Raw genomic sequence first — 25,241 nt, forward strand, 5'->3', positions numbered from 1 at the left:
GGGAATGCAAGATTTAAACCGGCTGGAGCACACTTAGCAAGTTTCAGGTCCCGCTTGAAAGCCTTCAAAAGGGCTTTAGAATAGGAAGACTTAAGCTTTCAATCAGTATAGTGATGATTTCTGATTTATGTTTTAAGGAACTTTAATTGTATACAACAGGAGGACGAACTTTGGAGACAGGAACAGTTTGGAAGGGCGAGCAACATTCAGCAATTGGCTCGCCGGAGGCATTGGGGGGCAGGGAGGGTAAATAAATTTACCCTTAATCTCCAGGGGAGGAGAAAAGCTTGCTTAATTTGCGTTTCCTTGGTTTGTGACCACTGTCTTTTCATATGTATATAATCTACTTGCATTTCCTATGTAGGCAATTAACTTTTCAAAATAAGCAGCCTATTTTCGGTGTGGTTCTGAATTTGCTGGCGGTATTGTGGACCTCTTGAAGCTAGAAAAGAAACAGTTGCCGTTCTCTGGCCACCCTTTGGATGGCATCTCTTCACTACGTACAAGTGCCCGGGGTTTTTACAAGTGCAGGGGAGGAAAGAGAATAAAGGAAAACATTAATTTTTTTTAAGTGGCATTATACTTTTCACATGTTAATTACCCAAAAGGTTCTAACAATTCCCAATTCCCCTTTCAATGTAGAGTGGGCAAAGTGTTTGCCCCAGCACGGGTTGTAATCAGATTGTTTAAACACTGGAATCTGTTTTGGTTTGCATTCCCCTGACTAGTAAAATTAAACATATTTCCATAGGTTTACTGGTCATTCTTATTTCTGTGGTTTTGTGTGTATGTTTACAAAAATGAAATTGTACTATATACATTTTCTGCAGCTTTTTTTCCCCATAATTGTATCAAGGACATTCCTACCCAATGCTTTCTGTCTTTAATGCTCTCTAGTAGCTGCTTACAATTCTACGATGTGCATAGCCCTTCATTGGTTCAATTTTTTTCCTGTTGTAAGGCGTTATTTTCTGGGTTTTTGTCACAAAAAGCTCTGTACTAAAACCTTTTGTCGTGTGTTCTTAGTACAGGTGGTTAATACCTGTGTGTAGATTCTCAAGTGGAGAGTATATATATTATATTGTTTCTGACTTTAGTAGTTTTTTTCCAGTTTCCTGGATAATTATGCCCACTCAATAGGTAAAAGTGATTCCTTTTTTTTTTCAATTCTCCCCAACTTAAAGTATTGGGCAACTTCTCATATGTTTATATTCCTTTGCATCCCTTTTTGGGTTTATTTAGCTTATCAATTTATATAAACATTTAACATAAGAAACTAATGTTTGTGGTTGTTTAGAATTTAATTATTACTCCCTCTTGTGTGAACTACTTGCCCATTCTGGCTTTTTTGCCATTGGAACTATTTACTGAAAATTGTTTATACAGTTCGATGGAAACCTCTGGATGGGACCTTTTAAAATTTTGAACCGTATTGATTACTTAAAAGTTTTGCTAGGAGATCCTTTTCTCTTTATTACCAGACATTTGCAGACCATATTCTAAAATTCTCATACTGGGTCCTCTCTCATGCTTAATTTTTCATATTTTTCTTTTTAAGGAAAATTCTTAACTTCGCATTTGATTTTATTCTTCATACTGTTGGGGAGGGAATTTTTCCTCTGCTCTATAAGGTTCTAGCTGGTCTAAGAAATTGACAAGAGACAGATTAACAGAGAAATCAAATTTGATTATGTATGGATAATCCACCCAGATGTGAGATCCCGAAGACAGGGACAATGAAACATATGTTCATCCTGAACTAAGGAGGAGTTAGGTGTCTGCAGCTTTAAAAGAGAAGGAAAAAATTCGTAGGATTATAAAAGAGTAAATTTTTGGTAAACAAATGTTTCCTGGGCCACACAGAAACATGGGGACATAGGAATTTTAACCGACTGCTAAATTCCTCCCAGTCTCCCATACCTAGGTCATATCCTGTAGTTATCATCTATGGCGGTAACAGCTCTCCTGGAGCAGGTTCCATCTGGATTCTTTCAGGCAGTTAGGGAGCAGGTTGAAGTTTCTTTCAGAGGCTTTGGGTCTTGATAGTTTTCACCTCAACCTAATCTGCATGCCAGAATGGTGCATCTTGGGACCGCCTGCTTGTGGCTCCTACAACATTTTTCTTAGATTTCGACTTGTATCTCAACCTTTTGTCTTTTCTTTCTTGGTTACCATTTAGCCACATTGTTGGGGCACAAGGTTATTTATGTTTGTGGATTACCACAACTGAGAAATTACCTTTGCTTCATTTCATACTTTTGACCTGAATTGTGCTTTTTGGGGTCAGTATTGCCTTTGTGCTGAAACTGTCTGCATGTGTATAATTTTACTCTTGCGGTTTTGCGCTAATACCTTTCGTAGGACATACAGAGCAGTCTGTGTTTCAGTTGGAAGAGCTCTGGTTTTCCTTAAATATTTAAAATTTTTAAAATGCTAAGAGCACTTAGACATAAGACAAAGTCTTAATAAAGATAAAAGAATAAACTCTCACACCCATCACTCAGATGTGAGGACAAGCATCACCCCGTTTTCCTCATCTATTCCTTCCTTTTCTTGCTGTAGTATTGTAAAGTAAATTCCAGACATGGCACTTGACCCTTAAAAACTTCAGCATCTATTTATTTAAAAAATAAGGGTGTTTGTTATCTTAAGTGATCACAGTATTATCTCAATGAATAAAATTTATATTAATGTCATTGAATGCTCCAGCCACATTAAAAATTATCTGCTCTTCTATAATTGTTATGCAAACCATGATCCAAACAAGGGGCCCACAGTTCCTTAGTCTCCTAAAGCGGACCAGGCTCCGATGACCTGTGTCGCAGCAATACGGAAGCCCTGGAGAAGGCCCTACGGAGTAGACCCTTCCAGTACCTTCCTCATGGTCTCCTTGATTAGCAGCTCCTGGAGCTGGATTTTTGTGTGTGTTGTAAAATATGAATTGCACAAAACTTCTATTTTTAAGTGTACAGTCCAGTGGCGTTAGGTACATCCACATTGTACAGCCATCACTGCTGTCAATCTCCAAAGCTTTTTTTGTTTTTTTCAGAGTTCTACTCCTTAAACAGTATCTCCCTGCGTCTCCCTCCTCCAAGTTCCTAACAGCATCATTCTGTTTTCTTTGTGAATCTGACTCGGGTACCTCACACAAGGGGAATCATATAGTACCTGTCCTTTTTTCACTGGCCTACTTCACTTAGCAGAATTTTGGGGAGGAACATTTTCCCTTTGACCTTCAGTGTTCTTGTTGGTCTAAGAATCAAATTCACATGAGACAGAATAACAGGAGAAAATCGGATTTAATTTTGTACATGCAGGAACCTCACATACTGAGAGGTACAGAGACAGAAAGGTAAAATGAGGTATACACATGGCATCCTGAGCTAAGGAATGGGATAGGAGCCTGGGGCTTCAAAGGGGAGAAGGGCACAGGGCAATGCAGAGCAGATACTTGATAATTAGATGTTTGCCCCGCTAGGCAGATTGGTCACTCAGATGAACTTTATCCCTGCTAGTGGCCCTTATTTTGGGAAAGATCCCACGTTAGATTTTTCTAGTTAGTAGAATTATGAAACCAGATTTTTTTAAGTAGTTGGGGTAAAAGTAAAAGTTGCTTTTGAGCCACAGGGTCTTTATTTCCCTTGAGCTCAAAATAGTCCATGTGCCAAAGTGGTGCATTTGGGGAGGCTTGTTCTGAACGCCTTCAATGTCTGCAAGGTTCGTCCATGTCATAGCGTGTGTCAGATTTTCCTTTTTGAGTTTGAATAATCTATTACTTAGCTTTGTGTGTGTGTGTGTGTATGTATATGTGTATATATATATATATATATATATATATATATATATATATATATGACACATACCACATTTTGTTCACCCATTCATCCTTTGAAGGGCAGTTGGATTGCTTACTCACAACTATTGGCTGTTTATACTGCTCTGAACATGACTCGCAAATGTCCATCTGCAGAACAGAAACTAGCTTGGGTCCCAGACCCATTTATCCCATTCTCTTGATTATCTGAAGAGAACCTCAAACTTGCTATGTCAAACAAAATTTGTGTTCTTTAAAACCTGTGTTTTTCTTGTTGGTTTACAGCAAGCACCATTTCTCTAGGGAAGCCAAACACACCAAACCCCTTAAATTTCCTCCCCTCTATATCATCCTTCAGCAGGTGCTTGCTCCAGCCTTGCATGGTGTTTCTCATCTGCCTGGAATGCACTTAGCTTCCATTCTTGCTTGTATAACTGCTGCTCATTTCTCAGATCCAACTTGAGGTCACTTCCCTGGGGAAGGATGGTTAGGGGAGGGTGGGTGGGGAGGAAGGGAGAAGGGGATTGAGGGGTATTAATGTTTAGTACACATGGTGTGAGTGGTCACAGGGAAGACAGTGTAGCACAGAGAAGGCAAATAGTGAATCTGTGGCATCTTGCTACACTGATGGACAGTGACTGCATTGGGGTATGGTGGTCATCCTTACTGGTGTGAGGTGATATTGTGGTTTTAATTTGCATTTCTCTGATGATTAGTGATGTGGAGCATCTTTTCATGTGTCTGTTGGCCATATAAATTTCCTTGGAGAATTGTCTCTTCATATCCTCCACCCGTTTTTTATTTGGTTACTTGCTTTTTGGGTATTGAGGCATTTAAGTTCTTTATATATTTTTGAATGTTAACCCCTTGTTGGATATGTCATTTACAAATATATTCTCCCATACTGTAGGATGCCTTTTTGTTCCTTGACTGTGTGCTTTGCTATACAGAAACTTACTAGTTTTATGTAGTCCCATGAGTTCATTTTTGCTTTTGTTTCCCTTGCTCAAGGTGATGCATTCAGGAAGAAGTTGCTCATGCTTACATTCAGTAGATTTTTGCCTATGTTGTCTTCTAAGAGTTTTATGGTTTCATCACTTACATTCAGGTCTTTGATCCATTTCGAGTTTACTTTTGTGTATGGGGTTAAACAATAATCCAGTTTCATTCTCTTGCATGTAGCTGTCCAGTTTTGCCAACACCAGCTGTTGAAGAGGCTGTCATTCCCCCATTGTATGTCCATGGCTCCTTTATTGTATATTAATTGACCATATATGCTTGGGTTTATATCAGGGCTCTCTAGTCTGTTCCATGGTCTATGGGTCTGTTCTTGTGCCAGGACCAAGTTGTCAATTACTGTGGCTTTGTAGTAGAACTTGAGGTTGGGGAGCGTAATACCCCCCTTTTTTCATCCTTCTCAGGATTGCTTTGGCTATTCGGGGTCTTTTGTGGTTCCATATGAATTTTAGAATGATTGTCTCTAGTTTGTTGAAGAATGCTGTTTGTATTTTGATAGGAATTGCATTGAATGTCTAGATTGCTTTAGGCAGGATGGCCATTTTGACAATGTTAATTAATTCTGCCTATCCAAGAGCATGAGGTGAATTTCCATTTATTAGTGTCCTCTTTAATTTCTCTTAAGAGTGTCTTGTAGTTTTCAGGGTATAGGGCTTTCACTTCCTTGGTTACATTTATTCCTAGGAATTCTGTTCTTTTTGATGTAACTGAATGGAATTGTGTTCCTGATTTCTCTGCTAGTTCATTGTTAGTGTATAGGAATGCCACAGATTTCTGCATATTAATTTTGTATCCTGCAACTTTGCTGAATTCATATATTAGATTTAGTAGTTCTGGAGTTGATTCTCTAGGGTTTTTATATGCACAGTATCATGTCATCTGCAAACAGGGACAGTTTTAACTTCTTCCTTGCCAATCTGGATGCCTTTCATTTCTTTGTGTTGTCTGATTGCTGTGGCTAGGACCTCCAGAACTATGTTGAATGCAAGTGGAGAGAGTGGGCATCCTTCTCTTGTCTCTGCCCATTTTTTAATTGGGTTATTTGCTTTTTGTTTGTTGAGGTGCATGAGCTCTTTGTATATTTTGGATGTCAACCCCTTATTGGATATGTCATTTATGAATATATTCTCTCATACTATAGGAAGGCTTTTTGTTCTGCTGATGGTATCCTTTGCTGCACAGAAGCTTTTTAGTTTAATATAGTCCCACTTGTTCATTTTGGCTTTTGTTTCCCTTGCTTGAGGAAATATGTTCATGAAGAAGTTGCTCATGTTTATATTCAAGAGTTTTGCTTATGTTTTCCTCTAAGGATTTTATGGTTTCATGACTTACATTCAGGTCTTTGATCCATTTCGAGTTTACTTTTGTATATGGAATTAGACAATAATCCACTTTCATTCTCTTGCATGTAGCTGTCCAGTTTTGCCAACACCAGCTGTTGAAGAGGCTGTCATTTCCCCATTGTATATCCATGGCTCCTTTTATCATATATTAATTGATCATATATGCTTGGGTGTATATCTGGACTGTCTAGTCTGTTCTACTGGTCTACAGGTCTGTTCTTGTGCCAGTACCAAATTGTCTTGATTACCATGGCTTTGTAGTAGAGCTTGAAGTTGGGAAGCGTAATCCCTCCACTTTATTCTTCCTTCTCAGGATTGCTTTGGCTATTCAGGGTCTTTGTTGGTTGCATATGAATTTTAGAACTATTTGTTCAGTTCGTTGAAGAATGCTGTTGGTATTTTGATAGGGATTGCATTGAATCTGTAGATTGTTTTAGGCAGGATGGCCATTTTGACAATATTAATTCTTCTACCCAAGAGCATGGGATGAATTTCCATTCATTAGTCTCCTCTTTAATTTCTCTTAAGAGTGTCTTGTAATTTTCATGGCATAGGTCTTTCACTTCCTTGGTTAGGTTTATTCCTAGGTATTTTATCCTTTTTTATGCAACTGTGAATGAAATTTTTTTCTGATTTCTGTTTCTGCCATTTCATCATTAGTGTATAGGAATGCAACAGATTTCTGTGTATTAATTTTGTATCCTGCAACTTTGCTGAATTAGTTCTTAGTTAGATATTAGTTCTAGTAGTTTTGGAGTGGATTCTTCGGGGTTTTTTATGTACAATATCATGTCATCTGCAAATAGGACAGTTTGACTTCTTCCTTACCAATCTGGATGCCTTTTATTTCTTTGTTTGGTCTGATTGCCATGGCTAGGACCTCTAGTACTATGTTGAATGAAAGTGGGGAGAGTGGCCATCTTTGTCTTGTTCCTGATCTTAGAAGAAAAGCTTTCAGCTTCTCACTGTTAAATATGATGTTGGCTGTGGGTTTGTCATATATGGCCTTTATTATGTTGAGGTACTTGCCCTCTGTACACATTTTGTTGAGAGTTTTGATCATGAATGGATGTTGAATTTTGTCGAATGCTTTTTCAGCATCTATGGAGATGATCATTGTTTTTGTCCTTTTTGTTGATGTGGTGGGTGATGATGGATTTTTGAATGTTGTACCATCCTTGCATCCCTGGGATGAATCCCACTTGATCCATGGTGTATGATCCTCTTGATGTATTTTTGAATTCGGTTTGCTAATATTTTGTTGAGTATTTTTGCATCTATTTTCATCAGGGATATTGGTCTGTACTTTTTTTCTTTTGTGGTGTCTTTGCCCCATTTTGGTATTAGAGTGATGCTGACTTCATAGAATGAGTTTGGAAGTATTCCCTCCTCTTCTGTATTTTGGAGAACTTTGAGAATGGATACTGTTTTCTCTTAAATGTTTGATATAATTCAGCAGTGAATCCATCTGGTCTGGTAGTTTTATTTTTGGTAGTGTTTTGATTACTGATTGAATTTTCTTGCTGGTAATTGGTCTGTTTAGTTTATCTGTTTCTTTCTAGGTCAGTTTTAGGAGGTTGTATTTTTGTAGAAAGTTGTCCATTTCTTGGTTATCCAGTTTGTTAGCATATAGATTTTCATAGTATTCTCTAATAATTCTTTGTATTTCTGTGGTGTCCATCGTGATTTTTCCTTTCTCATTTCTGATTGTTTGTGTGTGTAGATTCTCTTTTTTTCTTAATAAGTCTGGCTGAGGGTTTATCTATTTTGTTTATTTTCTCAAAGAACCAGCTTTTGGTTTCATTAATTGTTTCTATTTTATTTATTTCTTATGTAATTTTTATTATATCCCTCCTCCTGCTGACTTCGGACCTCATTTGTTCTTTTTCCAGTTTCAATAACTGAATTTAGGCTATTCCTTTGGGATTGTTCTTCCCTCTTTATATAGGCCTGGATTGCTATATAATTCCCTTTTCGAACTGCCTTTGCTGCATCCCACAGAAGGTGGGGTGTTGTGCTGTTTATTGAATGATCTCTTTTAGTTTTGCCATTGATCCATTAATTATTTAGGAGCATATTTTAAGCCTCCATGTGCTTGTGATCCTTTTTGTTTTCTTTGCACAATTTATTTCTAGTTTTACACCCTTGTGATCTGCGAAGTTGGTTGGTACAATTTCAGTCTTTGAATTTACTGAGGCTGGTTTTGTAGACTAGTATGTGGTCTATTCTGGAAAATGTTTCGTGTGCACTTGAAAAGAATGTGTATCCTGTTTCTTTTGGGTGGAGAGTTCTGTAAGTGTCAGTTAGGTCCATCTGTTTTAATGTGTTCAATGCCTCTGTCTCCTTATTTTCTGTCTGGTTGATCTGTCCTTTGGAATGAGTGGAGTGTTAAGTCTTCTAGAATGAATGCATTACATCCTATTTCCCCTTTTAATTCTGTTAGTATTTGTTTCACATATGTTGGTGCCCCTGTGTTGGGTGCATAGATATTTATAATGGTTATATTCTCGTGTTGGATTGACCCCTTTATCATTGTGTAATGTCCTTTGTCTCTTGTGACTTTCTTTGTTTTGAAGTCTATTTTGTCTCATAAAAGTACTGCAACACTTGCTTTTTTCTCCCTATTAGTTGCATGAAATATCTTTTTCCATCCCTTCACTTTTAGTCTGTGTATGTCTTTGGGATTGAAGTGAGTCTCTTGGAGGCAGCATATAGTTGGGTCTTATTTTTTAATCCATTCAGTGACTCTCTGTCCTTTGATTGGTACATTCAGACTATTTACATTTAGGGTGATTATCGATACTTACTGCCATTGCAGGCTTTAGATTCATGGTTACCAAAGGCTCAAGGGTGACTTCCTTACTATCTAAGAGTCTAACTTAACTCACTTACTATGCTATTACAAACACAATATAAAGGTTCTTTTTTTCCCCCCTTCTTTTCTTCCTCCTCCATTCTTTATATAATAGGTATGATATTCTGTACTCTTTGTCTATCCCTTTTATTACCTCTGGTGACAGCTATTTAACCTTAGGAACACTTCTATCTATAGCAGTCCCTCCAAAATACACTGTAGAGATGGCTTTTGGGAGCTAAATTCTCTCAGCTTTTGCTTATCTGGAAGTTGTTTAATCCCTCCAAATTTAAATGATAATCTTGCCGGATACAGTATTCTTGGTTCAAGGCCCTTCTGCCTCATTGCATTAAATATATCGTGCCACTCCCTTCTGTCCTGTAAGGTTTCTGCTGAGAAATCTGATGGGCTTTTCTTTGTATGTGATCTTCTGTCTCTGGCTGCTTTTAATAGTCTGTGTTTATTCTTGATATTTGCCATTTTAATTATTAAATGTCTTAGTGTTGTTCCACTTGGGTCCCTTGTGTTGGGAGATCTGTGCACCTCCATGGCCTGAGAGACTTATCTCCTTCCCCAGATTATGGAAGTTTTTAGCAATTCCTCAAAGACACTTTCTGTCTCTTTTTCTCTGTCTTCTTCTTCTGGTACCCCTATATATGAATATTGTTCATTTGGATTGGTCCCACAGTTCTCTCAGTATTCTTTCATTCTTAAGAGATATTTTTTTCTCTCTGTGCCTCAGCTTCTTTGTATTTCTCTTCCCTAATTTATGTTCCATTTATCAGCACCACATATAATCTGCTTTTAATACCCTATACTGTGTTCTTCAACGATTGGATCTCCATCCTAAATTTATTCCTGAGTTTTTGAATATTTTTCTGTACCTCCACAAGCATGTTAATGATTTTTATTTTGAAATCTCTTTCAGGAAGATTCATGAGGTCAGTTTCATTTGAATGTTAGTTGTATTCATAATTTTGCTTTGAACCATGTTCCTTTGACATGTCATAATTTGTCTGTGGTGCCCTTCTAGTGCCCAGAAGCTCTACCCTCCGGAGCTGCTCAACCCTTGGAGCAATGTTGGGGGTCGCAGGGGAGTGGTGTTGGTGCCTCGGGGGAGGAAAGAGCTGTGTCATGCTTCCCAGCTGCTATGCCTGTCTCCACTGCCTGAACCAGTGGGCCGAACACATAGGTGTAAGCCTCTATGCTTTGTGTTTTTAGCTGCCATAGGTGGGGCTTCCCTCTGGCTGGCCTGACACCAGGGCAGGGTTGCTGTTTTGCGAGCCTGACCAGGTACAGGTTAGCGGGAGGAAGACACAACAGGCTGTGTATCATAGTGGAGGGCCTTGGAGCTGCATAGCCAGCCAGGAGGATGGAAATTCTGAAGATCATTTAAATTCCCAACCTGCTCTGCAGAGTGCACCCAATTTTGTCTACCTGTCCTTTCTCCTGAGCAGTAAGCTCTGTGTAGTCCTTGCCCCTTTAGCAGCCCTCTCACTTTTAGGAAGTCTCTTAGAGTGCCCACCCAGATCAGCCAGATAGCAATCCCTGTTTTCCACAAGCAGCTGGAATCTCCGTCTCTCCAAGTATTATTTAGCTTTCCAACCGCACTAAATCACCAGACCACCAGGCAATGTAGGTTCATGCTCCCAGAGAAGATCTCCAATCCTCCACTCCCTTCCCACTCTGTTTTTCTTCCTCCTGCTGGTGAGCTGGGGTGGGAGAAGGGCTTTGGCCCTGCCAGGTCACAGCTTGATACACTACCCTGTTCCTTGAGGTCTGCTCTTTTCTCCATATGTATGCAGTCTGGTGCACCCTTCTTTCCTGTTGCCCTTTAAGGATTAGTTGTATTAAATTATATTTTCATATTTTATGTGTTTTTAAGAGAAGGTCTCTGTCTCACCTCTCACGTTGCATTCTTTAATCCCTGGTTTCTCCTGGAATGCCTTTTTTAAACAATGTTTGTTTCCTTATAACTTCTAGTACTCAGAGAACACAGACTGCAACGTTCACAGTATGGACAACAGTTCTTTTTTCATCATTTACTTCATTCTTATTAGTCTATTGTTTTGCCTACTACATTCAACTCTTTACTTGCATGGGATTTTAATGATCATGTGTGAATTTTGAATTCTGATTTTTTATTTGTTTTAGTGGGCATATTCCCATCTTGTCAGTTAGCTATCTTTTATATTGTTATGGAGTACAAGTAACATAGGTTAATTGAACTGCATCCTTGATTTTTTAGTAGCTCAAGAATAAATTGTTAAGTAAATAAGTTCTCTTTTTTGTATTTCAGATACATTTTTTAAGGTGTTTCAGCTTGGAGAAAACTAGCGGGGTTGTAAGAACAAATTACATTAAGGAAAATAAAACAATCCAGTCTTAACAGGATATCCACAATGTCCAGTGTACAATCAAAAACTGCTAGACTTGCAAAGAAGCAGGAAAATATCACCCATATGGAAAGAATTCAATTGATGGAAACTGACCAGGGAATGGCTCAGATTTTGGATTTAAAATACAAAGACATGTCAGCCATTATTACAAAGAAGTGTAAAGTCTTGATAAGAAATCTGGACTTATTGGTGGAAGAGATAAGGGAATCCCTTAAAAATGACCTAAAGGAAATTTTAGAAGTAAAAAGTACGGTATCTGAGGTAAGAAATCCAAAGAACTCCAGTACCAGAAAAGAGTGGCGACAAATAAAAGATGTAGCTTTGCAAAAAACAGGATTGGTAGAGAAAAGAAGGGAAAACTCTAAAGTAGCTGAGGGAACAGAAATTTTGACCTTCAAAAGAAAAAAAATAAATGAGCTGAGTGGCAAATTACACAAAGCTAAAGAGTATAACGCTAACCAAGATAAGGAATTATCCTTTAATGAATCACAAAATTATGAAGTCACTGGGAGTATGGAAGAAGCCATAAGTAATACAGATCACAGATATAGAAAATGCAACATTCATACAGAAGTTACAGGAGAGAATAGAGAAGATGAACTAGTCCAGGAAATGAGAGAGGAAAAAGTCCCTCAGAACTTCAAGAACAAAGAGAAAATTCTAAAAGCTTCCAGAGAAGATGAAGGAGCAATACTTAGATTGGTGGCAGATTTTTCATCAGCATCACTAGACATTAGCAAGCAATGGAGTAATACCTTCAACATTCTGAGGGAAAATGATTTTGAACCTAAACTTCTATGCCAGTTAAAATTAGCCTTTAAGTGTGATGGTGAAATCAGGACCTTCTCAGACATGGAAAGCCTCAGTAAATTCACCAATCAAAAATCTTTTATGAGAGAACTACTGAAAGATGTACTTCCACAAAATGGAAAAATAAAGAAAGAAGGAAGAAAACATGGGATTCAAGAAAAAGTGGTGAGTATATAAATCTGTAGAGCTTCTGTATAAACCATTAACTAATGGTTGATAAAGTTATTTGAAGATTGAATAATTTTTAAGAGCTAAATCCTTAAAGTAAAAAAACATGACACAAAATGATGATTTAAAACTTTTTCTTTTTTTTTTGAGTGATTTTGGAAGCTTGGGAGAGGTAAGAGTTAAAAGTTGTATAAGAGATCATACATACTCATTCTGACACCAAAAGAAAAATTGATGTTGAATATTTATAGGTTAAAAGAACAATAGCTTTTAAAAAATTAAAAGAAAAATAAGAATTGAATGAATTGAACTGAAAACCATCATGCAATTAGGAATAGAAAAAAATAGCAAATGTAAATAATTAGGTTCCATACTTTAATGTATGAAGTAGTCCTACTAGGTCTTCATTAGCAATCAGGGAAATGCAAATACAGCTTTTTACTAAAGTCTGTCAGATTGTTAATGTTAGTAGCTAATTGTTACCCATCTCATGTATAAAAGTACTTACATTATGTTCCCATGTACTTGAGTGATTCAAACCATGTTATTGTACTTTCTGAGTATTTTTCATGATCTGAATATTAAAAGGTAATTACTCTGGTATAATGTAGAGATATTCTCCCCCTCCAACCATGCCTCTTTCACATATAATTATTTTTTAGTTCATTTTTGTGTGTGTTGTAAGGTGCTCCAGTTTCATTCTTTTGCATGTGACTGTCTAAGATTCTTAATACCACTTACTGAAGAGATGATCCTTTCCCAATTGTATATTCTTACCCTTTTGTTGTAAGTTAATTGACAGTATAGGCATGGGTATATTTCTAGGTTCTTTTCTGTTCACATTGGCCTGTGTGTCTGTTTTTGTGCCAATACCATACTGTTTTGATTACTAGAGCTTTGTACTATAGGTTGAGATCAAAGTGTGCTACCTTTAGCTTTGTTCTTTCCCAAAATGATCTTGAGTGTTTGGGATCTTTGGTTCCATAGAAATTTTAAGATTGACGGTCTCAATTATGTAAAAAAAAAATGCCTTGGGAATTTTGATAACAATTGTACTGAATCTGCAGGGTGCTTTTGGTAATAAGGAAATTTTAACTTGTCCAATCCATGAGAATAGAATATTTTTCTATGTATTTGTGTCTTCAGAGGTCTGTATTAAGTCAGTATTTTTTTGGCAAGTTCTCAAAAGAACACCTAATTCTTCTGCCCTCCCAAAATTTTGAAGTGTAACTATTACAAAGTAAGGATCTAGATGCAAGGTACACTTGGATTGGCAAGTCATTTCAGAGTCAGTATTGAATCTCAGAAATTAGGTTTTGCCCTGGGGATTTACAGAGATGAAATACCTAATCTATCTTGGCGGGTCTGGGAAGAATTGAAGGACAAATAGTGACTAACCAGCCACAAACAGATAAAAGTCTTTCCCAATAGAAAAATGTAGCAAGCAAAAAGCTCAGAGGCAAGCAATGGGTTTCCAGAAAAATTAAGAGCCAGTATTCATATTGTAGACATTGTCTTAAGCTCAGTACCTAGATTGCCTTGTTTAATCCTCACAACAGTCTGAGGTAGTACTATATCATGAGACCCTGTTTTAGAGGGAAAATTGAGGCACCAGTAGGAAATGTGGCATTTGCTGTTGTGATCTGAACGACACAGTCTTGAGGTGAGCCTGTATTCCTTAACCAAAACATGCTTTTCTTTTAAGTAAAATGGCTAGAGTTGAACTGCAGGTGGAGTCTTTTAAAAGTACTAAATTTACTTTTGTTTTATAGGGACAGGTAAAGGTCATTTTTGGTTTGTTGTCTGTGGTACTCTGCCTAAAGTTTAGATAACAGGGTCTCTTTGCCATAAAGTCCTGCATATAATAAACAGACACTCATTAATACAAGTTGTTGAGAGTCAATCTTGCACAAAATACTAAGAGTTGGAGATGGAGAAGGAAAGTAGTAGTCATTATGATCCATAGAAATTTGTTGTACGTACTACATAAGAAATTATAGGTCTGATGGGATGGCAATAGGGGGAAACATGACTTATTTGGAGATCTAGGCCTCCAAGAACAAGTGGTATTTAAACAAGTTTCTAGGTATTTTCTAACTGTTAAAATGGCAGTCATCAAATTTAGAGTGAAAGCTTTATTTTCTTTAAAAGACACATGGTTTTCAAAATAACTTCTGTTTAACTTTCAGGATAAAATTCGAATAGACTCAAAACATGGAGCCGGAAGACCAGCCAGTGATGGCTTAAGCTTTCTATTTATTAAGGAGGTAAAGGTTGATGACCTGGAGGAAGAAAAGAACTTGGAGATTCAGGAGGAAGAATCTTCAGAGTGGAAAGAAAAAGAAATTCTCAAGATGGAAGAGGCCTCAGAGCTAGAAGGGGAGGAAGAGCCTTCAGAGCTGGAGGAGGAGGAAGGGGCTTCAGGGCTGGAGGAGGGGGAAGGGGCTTCAGGGCTGGAAGAGGAGGAGGGGGAAGGGGCTTCAGAGGAGGAAGGGGAAGGGGCTTCAGGGCTGGAGGAGGAGGAGGAGGAGGGGGAAGGGGAAGGGGCTTCAGGGCTGGAAGAGGAGGAGGGGGAAGGGGCTTCAGAGGAGGAAGAGGAAGGGGCTTCAGGGCTGGAGGAGGAGGAGGGGGAAGGGGAAGGGGCTTCAGGGCTGGAAGAGGAGGAGGGGGAAGGGGCTTCAGGGCTGGAGGAGGGGGAAGGGGCTTCAGGGCTGGAGGAGGGGGAAGGGGCTTCAGGGCTGGAAGAGGAGGAGGGGGAAGGGGCTTCAGAGGAGGAAGGGGAAGGGGCTTCAGGGCTGGAGGAGGAGGAGGAGGAGGGGGAAGGGGAAGGGGCTTCAGGGCTGGAAGAGGAGGAGGGGGAAGGGGCTTCAGGGCTGGAGGAGGAGGAGGGGGAAGGGGCTTCAGGGCTGGAGGAGGAGGGGGAAGGGGAAGGGGCTTCAGGGCTGGAAGAGGAGGAGGGGGAAGGGGCTTCAGGGCTGGAGGAGGAGGAGGGGGAAGGGGCTTCAGGGCTGGAGGAGGAGGAGGGGGAAGGGGCTTCAGGGCTGGAGGAGGAGGGGGAAGGGGAAGGGGCTTCAGGGCTGGAGGAGGAGGAGGGGGAAGGGGCTTCAGGGCTGGAGGAGGAGGGGGAAGGGGAAGGGGCTTCAGGGCTGGAGGAGGAGGAGGGGGAAGGGGCTTCAGGGCTGGAGGAGGAGGAGGGGGAAGGGGCTTCAGGGCTGGGGGAGGACGAGGAGGAGGGGGAAGAGGCCTCCCTATCACATGAGGAGCAGTACTCAACCTTTCAGAATCATACTGTGAAAAATACAAAGCATGGAGATGAGATTACCAGTGATAGTTTGGAAGTTATTTTAACTCAAGAAGATTTTGAGCCAGAGGGAGATGACTCAGAGTGGGAAATGGAAGTGTTTTTACCATGGGGGGAAGAAGAGGAGGACTCTGATGTAGAAAAAGTAAAGACTACCACCCAGACTGAGAAAAAAGAGGCTTCATATGGACTTAAAGAAATTGCCTTTAGTTATTTGTCTTCAGACTCTGAGAAAAAGTTAGGGAAATACCAGGTGCCACCAAAACAGAACAAGGAAGAAAGAGCTACAGCCAGAAATCAAGGAAGTGGGACACTCTCTACAACCTTAAAATCCTCAAAATCATTAGTGATAAGTTCTGATAAGCAGGAAAAGCGTTCATATACAAATGTGAGTACTCCATCAGGAGTCACTAAGCTTTTAAGAAAAACTGAGAAAAAGAAATACACAACTCTGCAAGCCAAAGCGCCAATAGGCAAAGAAACAGACTTAAAAAAAGAAACAGAAGAAAACTTTAGGAGAAATGTGATTAGTAGTTTCAGAGAAATACAAGGAGAGATTAGAAATATTAAAAATTACTATCCAGAAATCTTGGAAGTAAAAAATTCGATAGATACTCTGAGTAGCAGAATAGACATGCTTGAAGAGAGAATGAACAATCTAGAAGATCAAATAGAAGACTTCTCTGAGGATACAATGCAAATGGTCAAACAAATAATAAAAAAAGAAAGATTAAGAGATACAGAGGATAGATCCAGAAGCTCTAACATCCGTTTGATAGGAATTCCAGAAAAAGATAATAATGAAAATGGAGGAGAGGATATAATTGAGGAAATTATTGAAGAAAACTTTCCAGAGCTAAAGAAGGAATCAAGTCTTAAAATTGTCAGTGCATACCGAATACCTAGTAAGATTGATGAGAAGAGACTCACTCCTAGACACATCTTGGTGAAATTTTGGAATTGCAGTGATAAAGAGAAAATCATGAAGGCTTCCAGAGAGAGAAAAGAGATAACCTACAAAGGAACAAAAATCAGATTAACAGCAGATTTATCATTGGACACTCTGGATGCTAGAAGTAAATGGGGCAATATCATAAGAGTTCTGCAGGCAAAAGGCTTTAAACCTAGAATGCTATATCCAGCCAAACTGGCATTTGATTTTGAGGGTAAAGCAAAGACATTTTTTGATATTGAAGAATTCAAGAAGTTTGTTTCTTGTGTACCCTCTTTGAGAGAATTACAGAAGGATATACTTTAGTGATCCAGGGATACTGTAAACACATACAATGTATTTTTTTCCACTCACCAAAAATCAATGCAGAGAACTGGAAAATAAAATGCCACATTTCTACCCAGGAGGATGGACAGCTAACAGTATACCTGGGGATGAGGGGAAAGGAAAGTTAAAGATATTATCTAGATGTTGATAAAGTGTGTATTAAGAAATTTAATTGTTAAGTTCTATCAATTATATAGAAGTGAACTTTGTAAAGGACTGGGAGGAGGGTGGGAATCTGTCAGTGTAACCATAGGCAGGAAGAGGTGGTCGGGGGCGTCGAGAAACAGGAAAACACAGGAAAAAATGGCTTAAGTTATATAGGAAATGCAAAGTTGAACTCTTATTGAGGAAGGATGTTTAATCTTATCATTTATCATAATATTAATCTTTATAGTAAACCTTTTTCCTTTGAATGTTTCATTTGCTTATTGTTAATTAAACATTTTTCTATTTTACATTAAATAGTTTGTCATTATGTAGTTAGTAACTTTTACATTTTATTGTATAAATGCAAAGGAGAGATCAGATTACTTCTCTAGTGTTGGAAGGTAGTGTGTTCTCAACTGCTAATTCCCCAAGAATGAAGTTAATTGATTGGCAATGTATAGAAAAAATGGAGAGGAAAATAATGTAACAATTTTAATGGCTTTTGTTTTTGCTACAAGGCCTCATTTAGTGTGTTCAATTTACAAATCATACATACATACATACATATATATATATATATATATATATATATGGTTTTTGAAATCAGCCTCTCCTTTTCTCAGTTGAATCCTTCCAACTTCTAGTCTGGCCTTCAAGGACCTTCTACAAAATGATTACTATTTTGAATACCTTGGCTTCAGTATACCTGGGTTTGAGTTCTAATTCTGCTATGTGACTCCAGGCAAATCCTAATTTCTCCCTAGTCTCATGTTCCTTAATCTGTAACTAGATTATCCCTTCTTCAGACTTTTTGTAAAGATGCGTGGCCAACAAGAGAATCCTCAATAGACAGGAAATCCCCTTTCTTGGCCCAGTGAGCAAGGCTGGTTGTCCTCACTGGTGTAGGTTTTAGAGTGAGCACCACAGAAGGCTATTTTCCCTTGGACTGGAGATGGTTGGGCCAGAAAACGAGACCTTAACCACGTTTCATTATCTGTCTTTGCTGCTTTGCTTTGATTGGCTTATAGGGATTTTTCTGGTTTTCCTATACTTTCGTAAAAGTACTTAGGGCTTTTGCTGTTGTAAAATAATACAGTTGCAGAAATCACAGTTCTGCATACCTGTCACCCTGCCTCTATCCAGCGATAATTTACATAACTGATACAATATAAAAGTCAGAAAACTGACATGGGTATGTGCTGTTAACTGGTTATTTTAGGTGTATATGACCACTATAACAAATTAACCCAAACATGATGGTTTAAACATTTTGTACATTTTTTGGGGGCCATAAAGACAAATTCTTAATCACTGGACTGAAACCCAGGTGTTGGCAGAGCCATGCTTCTTCAGGGTCTAGGGGAGAATCCATTCCTTGCCTCTCCCAGCTATTTTGGTTTGTGGGGTACATCTCTGCAGTCTCTGCTTCTGTGTCACACTGCCTATTTTCTTTGGTGAAAATTCCCTATGCCTCTTAAAAAGATGCTTTTTACTGCATTTAAATAATATCTGCACCCAGATAATCCAGAATAATGTCCCCATCTCAAGACCCTTAATTTGGTCACATCTACAAATATATTTTGCATAGATGGTTATAAATGAGATAATATGCACAGGTTCCAGGGACTATGTATGTTTGGGGCCTTTATTTAGCTACATGCCTTCCTAAGACTGCCAGGCATTTATCTGTGGATAGTTCTCTGCAATGGGTTTATATAGCCACAATCAAAAATTTTATCACCAAGGAACTTGCTCACGCCACACCCTTAGTTGGACCTGGCCCCTAATTCTTCCTAACAGTAATTCTCCATTTTTTTTAAATCTGTCATTTAAAGAATGTTAACATAGAATCAAGCAGTATGTAACCTTTGGAATTTGGCTCTTCAAACTCAGTGTTATGCCATTGGGATTGTTGAATCCTTTGTCTATCTTCCCAAGGAAGATTCTGCTCCAGGAAGAAAGGACCATTATGGTCTCCCATGGGTGCCTAGTGCTGTTTGATAAGGGTGTGGTGAAAGTCTTAGAGCTTCCAGGAAAAACTGGGGAGGGTGAAGGGCCCCTAAGTAGGCTCACACTGGCTGAGGACTTCTCATGTATATTTCTCCCCCATTCTGGGTCAGTGAGTTCACACTATACCTTGACATTGACCATGGTGGGAGCATTTACCACAGAAATGCTACAAATAAGGGAGCTTTTCCTTGAGAACTGGCTAAATATTTACTAGGAAACCACTAGACAAATTGTCTAATAGCTGTAGAGGTGTCATGTGAGGTGACAACCCCTTCTGTAGGGGTTTGAACTAGATGGGGAGGTAGGAATTAGGGACTTTGAATGCTGTGAGAATTGATAGAAGTGGAATTGACAAGGCCTCTTTGACTTCCCTAGTCACCTGCCCTGTACAGCTGAAGGGAGAGTAGGTGGTCTTAAGGTTGAATAGTCCGAAATTCACGTCCCCTTGCATCTCAGAATGTGACAGATTTGGAAATAGGGTCTATGGAAGTGATGAGGTACATGAAGATGAGGTCACAGTCTGTAATGTAGGCTTTAATCCAATGAGTGGTGTCCAAGAAAACAGCTCACACACCTGGAGAAAGTAATGTGAAGACAGGCTGGAGTAAGGCACCTACATGCTGAGGAAGACCATGTATTCCTGGTAAACACCAGAGGCTAGAAAACCTGTTGGTAACCTTTGGAGGGGAGCACAATCCTCTGAAACTTGATTTCACACTTCAAGCCTACCTTTTCGTTTTAAGCCATCTAGTTTGGGGTACTTTGTTACGGCATCCCCAGGAAACCTAATACTAGTGGTCAGAAACCCAGTTCATCTCCCAAGCACTGCTGTCCCCTGAAATAACCCATTGCTGCAGATAAAAGGGGTAGAGGGTTAGAGGAGGTCTAGCAACAGGCTTCTGCTGACACTCAGTTTATTTACAGTGATCAGGTTGAGACAAACCTGCACTCGTGTGTCCACTGTATCCAGCGTGGGTGCTCATATTGACATAAAAGTCAGGGCCCCCCTCTTGTGGGATTTACTTGGGGATAGTTAAGCTTTTCCCCCAAGGCTGGAGAAATTCACGTCCCAAAAAGACAAGTTGGTAACATCCTTCAGTCCCTGCTGCTCTTAACCAGGTCTGTGCAGGCTCCTGATTCTCCTATTAGACCTCTATCATCAATCATGCTTTCCTCCTCCAGTAGTCACCCACTCTAATATGTGTCATGTCTTTGGTTATATGTTACTTCTAAGTTTTGTCATTGTGGGTGATTTTTATTTAGGTGTAATTTATACTTGACATGTTATGCACATGTAATGTTTCTAACTTGAATTTCACAGTGTGCATCCACCACATTCATCGGTTAGAGTAATGGACACCCAAGCTGCCTCCGCCTTCCCACTACTACAGACAGTGCTGTTCATGAACATTCTCATTCCTGTCCCCTCGGGCTAAGTGAGAACCTCTGCTGTTCCTAAAGCAAGCTTAGACTTAATGCCACTGAGTGTTGCCCATCTGTGCTTCAAGTGGTCCTGGTATTGTGAAAAATAAATGAAGACCATCCAAATGAGACCAACCGCAAGCTGTTAATATAGACTGCTATGTATGTAGCAAAGGGGTCAGCCGCCATTGCATTTGGCAGACTCAAAGGTGGGAATAGGAAAGCTTTATAGTGGAACAAGAGGGAAGGCTTCAGGTATGTCCTTTGTAAGTTGTTGGGCCTGGGGAAGATAACTAGAAGTGGGGCATCTTAGGTGATGGGTTTGAACAGCCTATTTGACTTTTCTCTGTTTTCCTCTGAGTTTGGAAATGAGAACAAAAATAGGGAAGTTGGTTGTCGTTGATCAAGTGACCATTCTGGCCAGTTGCTGTCAGGGTTGATGGTTCTACTTCCAGGTCAATTTCTATATATGTTGGCCAAAGTTCTACTGTCTGAATGGTTTGGCCATTGTGTATTCACCTGGGGTTCCTATTCACCAATATCCACACTAATATAATAATTTTTACCAACATAATGAATGTAAAATAATACACTTCTAATTTTCATTTCTTTTAATTAGTGGAGAATCGATACCTTAATCAGAGTTCATCCTTTGAATTACTACATATCTTTTGCTCTTTTATCAATTAAGGGAAAAAAAACATTATTGTTGACTTACAAAAAAATGTTCCCTGTATATCTGGACAGTAATCCTGTGGTTTAGACTGTGTGGTTTAGACAGTGAAAAATCTTCATCACCTATTTGTTCATTTTGTCTATTGTATCCTCTCTGAGCAGAAATCCTTAATATTTGATTAAGTTACAGTATACTTAGATACAATAAAACATTTTATACACTGCTGCAAGTTTTGATAAACAGTTAAGGATCACAATCACCAACAATCAAGATACAGAATTGCCCCATCAGCCCCTAAAACACCCCCTTCTGTGTCTGGCTCCTTTCACTTGGCCTAATACCTTTGAGATGCATCCATGTTGTTGTTTGTATCAATAGTTCATTCCTTTTTATCACTGAGTAGTATTCTACTGGGAGTCTGCAGACTAAATATTTAAACTCACTTTGTGGTAATCTCTCCCAGGTAGGCAGCACATACCAGGCTATGAGACCAAGATGTCCATCTCTTCACTGCATAAAGGGATGTTAATACCAAAGGTCTGCACACTTATATGCTAAGAAAGACATTCCTTGACCTCAGAATTTATGGTCTTAGGGAGAAACGCATTAAAGAAGGAATAGTCAATTATATGAGGAGAAATACTCCATTCTTAAGGAACAGTTCTGTTTCTGGATGCTGGCTTCAAGGAAACTGGGTCTTAGGTCGTCCATCCCAGGATCCCCACTGGGGCCTCGTGAAGGGGATCAACATGAGCACACACTTCCCATGTCTAGAGATAGAGAAATATCTTGAGATATTTTTCACCCTTGGGTGTTGGAAAATGTGACCCCCCAAACTTGGGGACAATGCAGTGACCAAAACAAGCTGTTGCAATTTCTTCCATCTCTCCAGGGTGTGCAGTGAGACTGAACAAAGGTAGTCTTCAGGGCATATATAATGACTGCACTGTCAAAGAGCCCTGCATTGCCATTAAGATGTGCCTCCATTTTGCTGGGGCCACTTCAGCAGTACTGGGTGACTACTCCCTGTGCTCTATTTTGACAGTCTGGGAAACTTAATTTAAAGATACTTTGGCAGACAGATACCTCCAGGTCTCTTGTGAGACAGATTCCCTCAATGGCTTGGTTGAGTGGCCGTGGTCTAGTGGCCAGTTCCTACGGCCTTTCCCAGAGTCTTTTAATGTAAGCCTGTTTCCTGCCCAAAGACCCACCACACAAGAAATCCACATGACTGTAAGGTGTTTGGAGAGGTCTCCATCTGGCTGGATTCTTTATATAGTCTTTTTAAGATTTCCACTTTGAAGTCAGAAGCCAAACTCTTTAGCTCAAGCTGCTGGTTACCAGATTCAGGGAAGTCCTTTGAGGAGCCAAATAGATTTGCTGCACCTGCTGATGCCGGGGTTCTTGTTCACAGAGCCAAAAAATGAACTTCGCGAACAGTCAAGGGAGGAGAGCAAGGCAGAGGCCTTTACTTAGAAAGCGGAAAGACAGAGCTCCTGGCTCAAGCTGGGAGGGGACAAGAGAACCCCGGGGTGGTGTGTTGTCTAGGGGTTTATAGGCGGTTGAGAGACAAAGGGCTAGGGATGTACACTTGCTAAGTGGTCCCAAATATTTTTGAGGAAACACCAAGTTTCTTTAATCTTCCTGGTTATTTACAAGAACTTTACTACTATGATTTCCTCCCAGAATAGCAGCTTCCTGGTCTGGGAGCATATCACTCAAGACTGCCTGCTTTGCTCCCAAGGTAGGCTGAGTTATTGTCTTACTTTTTAACTAATTGGGTTTTAAGATTGAATCCATCCTTTTTTACTATGTTGTTTTGGGCTTGCTTGCTACATTGCCTAAGTTGCAACAAATCATTTGTTTAGGGCTGGAGGTAGAAAAGCAGCACCTGGGTAAAGTCAGGAAAATAAGCTGGGCCCCCCAGCAGGCCAAAGCAAATCTCACAATGGATTTGTCTTGCTTTTGTTTTTTTCTAGAGGCTCTCACCCTACTCTGTCTTAGCCCATGGTTCCTATCTCACTGGCACACCAAAGGAAAGAAAAGAATAAAAGAATACTTGGGTCTACAGTAGCAAAGCTGCAGGGTCTATCAGCATAAGTCCTTTGAAGGAAACAAAAACCTTGGGTAAATGGATTTCCTGCCCCAGTGTTTCTGGGTTTGATTAAGATACTGTATGACTTCTCCTCGTGCTCTTTCTCTTTACTCCTTTCTGGTTTTAAACAATTGTTTCATTAATCATCAAAACTAAAGACATAGCAAAAAATGATGACATCATCACCTGAAGCTTGTCTCACTCTACTGTTCACCACCTAAGCATGGCACCCTTAATTCCAGCAAAAAGTTACAGGAATTCTTCACTCTCCTAAGCACACTGGAGGAATTGCTCATACATTGGACAATGGAAAAACAATGGCAGTAGAACATTTTACTAAACTATCAAGACAATAAAACAATTCAGAAATGGAAACTTGTGAAATTTTCCTTGGTGCCAAGATCATTAATATTTTCCAGTTGTCCCATACTGGAAAGTTTAAAGAATAAAATAACAGTGCTCAAAAACACACTTGAAATAAGGAAGACTATACTGTAACCTTCACAAGCACAAAATTGAAGTTTCTTGCAAGTCTAGGTGGCCCTCAGTATTCATCAGAACCACTTCAAATAGACCCACAAAATAAGTGCACTCCTATCTACTCCACAGATTTTAGAATAAACTTATTTATACTTTGAACATTCATGTGGATACTAGAGGAATAGCAATTGAATCATTTCTCTAAAATTTCTTGCCTTCATGATTTCTTCAGTCTTTTTTTTCCAATGGGTGAATGATTTTCAGAGAAGTCTGAATTGTCCAAGTATAGTTCATCTGGTGAAAGCTGGCCTGTCCCTCAGCAGCTAATGATGAGAGGCAGCTGTCTCTTCCTCCCTTCTAGCACATAATCCAAACAAAAGATGCAAATTGGAAAAAGAGGCAGTTTTCAAATTTTACTTCACAGAACAGCAGAGGTGCCAACTAAAGTGTCTTTAGATAAGAAACTTTTAGTTGCACCTGCAGGAGATAACCATTGACAGTCCACCTGGTGGCTCACCACCTCAGCATGCTGGGACAGGCCACAAAGGGAGAAGGCCTTGGGAGCAACTGCTCTGGGGCGCACGAATGGGTGGGCCAGACACCTCAGCCAGTAGGACGCACAGTCAGGGTGTGTGCACAGGTGTAGGGAGTGGTGCCACCAAGATGACATGGGTGGGCCAGGTGGCCAGGTAGCTGCTCGGACTCAGGAACCAAAACCAACTGAGTGGAGTGATGTCCCGGCAGCAACACTCCTGCCTCCTTGAAGGCCAAAGCCTCCACAGATTTGCCTTATTTTAAAGAAAAAATTTTTGTTGTAAAATTTTCTGTTGTAAAGTAACTTATGCCAAGCTTTGTGCACACTTAAACTCCTTGGGCTTACTGCTCCTCTACAACTACAAAATAGAAACAGACATCTGAATTATAAACAAAGCTGTAAAGCCAATAAAATTAAAAGCATTAATATACTCATATCCATGATGTTGTTTTTCTGGAATTTAATAGTTCCTCACAGCATGATTACGGTCCTACCCACTCCAGAACACTTTCTTTTGAATTCTGCCTATCTGGGGGCCCTAGTTCTCGCGGAGCATTTCTCTTCTCACGTCAGTTGGGAAGCCTGCCGTCCCCCAGCATGCCAAGACAGAAGCACCTCTTAACATTGGGGGGCAGAGACTGGAAGATGCTGACATGAAGCTTTTTTCTCATCTCCAAATTAAAACAGAAAATTAAATTGTTCCTGAGAAAGCATGGACTCTCCAAAACCCACTGTTTGAAAAATCCTGAACTCAGAAGCCAAATTGTCAAGAAATTAACACAGCAACAACTAGATGCAAGAAGGGCCTGTGTCAAAAACGAGAGCCTTGCTGTGCCTACTAGGGGGAGAAGGTGTGGCTCTGCCCCCCGACCCTTCTGCTGGGGACTAAGA

The sequence above is a fragment of the Manis javanica genome, chromosome 4 (genome assembly GCF_040802235.1).
Source record: "Manis javanica isolate MJ-LG chromosome 4, MJ_LKY, whole genome shotgun sequence".
Classification (NCBI taxonomy): domain Eukaryota; kingdom Metazoa; phylum Chordata; class Mammalia; order Pholidota; family Manidae; genus Manis; species Manis javanica.